This window comes from Mobula birostris, chromosome 31 (genome assembly GCF_030028105.1).
Source record: "Mobula birostris isolate sMobBir1 chromosome 31, sMobBir1.hap1, whole genome shotgun sequence".
Taxonomy (NCBI): domain Eukaryota; kingdom Metazoa; phylum Chordata; class Chondrichthyes; order Myliobatiformes; family Myliobatidae; genus Mobula; species Mobula birostris.
In genome coordinates, this window is record NC_092400.1 from 19,767,550 (window position 1) to 19,769,788 (window position 2,239).

Sequence of the window (2,239 nt, forward strand, 5' to 3'; positions counted from 1 at the left end):
TCATAATATTGCAGTTTTTACCAACTACAAATGTACTGCATTAATCAACCTGGCTATTCCATCATCACAAGGGACAAGAACAGCAAATGCACAGGAGTAACCACTAACTGCAATTTCCACTTCAAAGTTGTACACAGGCTTGACTTGGCAATATAATTGCTAGTTCATTATTGGCACTGGGTCCAAATCCTAGAACTCAGTACCTGACTCTTCTGTTGGAGTACCTTAGCAAGTCAAGGCAGTGATTCCCTCCCACCATCACAAGGGAAAATTTAAGATGGACAATATCTGTTGGTCTTAACCCCCTAGATACCAAAAATTAAAAAAGCCAAGGATCAAAGTTAGATCCTTGCCACTTCCTAAAATTAGGATGTGTTCAGTTCAGGGGTATTTACAAATGCAGTAAACCGTCCTGATGCAAAGTCTCAATCCAAAATGCCAGTTCCTCCAGCAGTATGTTTTTGCAAGTTATTAAAGTATAATAAACTTTACAGCTTAGTGTTTCCTCCTAATTTAAGGTTGGATCAAAAGCAAGATGCTGTAGTTTTTATTTGGAAATATGGACTAAAAACAAAATGCTGGAAAAGATCAGAAGATATTCTGTACATAGAAAAATAATGCTGGCATTTGAGGTCAGTGATCTGGTTCTGTCCTCATGTACTCTGACCCAAGTATTTAAGAACATAGAACAGTGCAGCAGAGTCCAGCCATTCAGCCCACAATGTGCTAACCTTTTAACGTAAGATCAACAGAACCCTCCCCTCCCCCATAGCCCTCCATTTAATTTAATTCATGCCTATCAAGTCTCCTAAATATCCCTGCTGTATATACCTCTACCACTCTAGCAGCATGTTCCACACTCATACTGTTTTATATATTAAAAAAATACTTGTCATTCCCCCCCCATACTCTCCTCCAATCTCCTTAAAATTATGCACCCTCGTATTAGCCATTTCTACCTTGGGGGAAATTTCTCAAGCTGTCCACTCTTATGCCTCTTATCATCTTGTACACCTCTCAAATCACCTCTCCTCCTCCAATCCAAAGAGAAAAGCCCTAGCTCATTCAACCTATCCTCATAAGACATGCTCTCAATCCAGGCAGCACCCTGGTAAATCTCTTCTGAACTGTCTCTAAAACTTCCACATCTTTCTTATAATGAAAGGACAAGAACAGGACACAATTATCCAAGTCTAACCAGAGTTGGTTTTTTCCTTAAAAAAAGCTGCAACATTACTTCACAGCTCTTGAACTCAAATCACACCAAATAACAAAGGACAATGCTCCATTATCCATTAACTATACTATCAATTTGCAAAGCAACTTTGAGCATAGAGATGTGGACCCCAAGATCTTTGTTCTTCCAAACTGCTAAGAATCCTACCATTAATTAATCTTGTACTGTCTTCAAGTTTGATCTTCCAAAAAGTATCACTTCATACTTCCATATTCAACTCCGTCTGCCACTTCTCAGTCCAGCTCTACATCCTCTAAATGTCCAATGTAACCTACACAATCTTCTGCATTACATACACCAGCAACTTTTGTGTCACCTGCAAACTTACAAACCCACTCTTCCATTTCCTCATCCAAGAGATAAATAGATAAGATAGATATACACACACACACATACATACACACACAGTATGTAAAAAAGTTCAAAGAATGGGAGTCCCAGACCATAGCACACCACCACTGGTCACTGATTTTATGTAGAACACTCCATCAACCACCACTCTCTCCCTTCTGTGGTCCAGCTAATTTGGAATCTATGCAGCCAAGTTTCCTGCATCCATTGCCTCATGATTTTCTGAATGAGCCTACCCTGAGGAACTTTTTGGCCTTACCAAAATCCATATACACAACATCTGCTGCTCTACCTTCAATTTGTTTTGTCACTACCATAACCTGCCCCTCACAAAGCCACGCCTAATATCCCTAATCAGACAATGTTTCTCCAAATACTCATAAATCCTATCGTCAAGAATCTTCTCCAAGAGTTTGCCCACTACTGATGTAAGTCTCACTGGTCTATAATTCCCACAGTTATCCCTGTAACCTTTCTTGAACAAAGGAATTTCTGGCATTTTCTATTTTCATTCATGAGTTTAAAGTTGTGGAGTCCAAAAATGCTGGGCTTCTAGCAGCTCTACATAAAATCAGATACACAGAAGCAATGTTGCAAATAATTCTGTGATTACAGTTCTGGCTAAAATTTACTGATGGAAGTACTACTCCA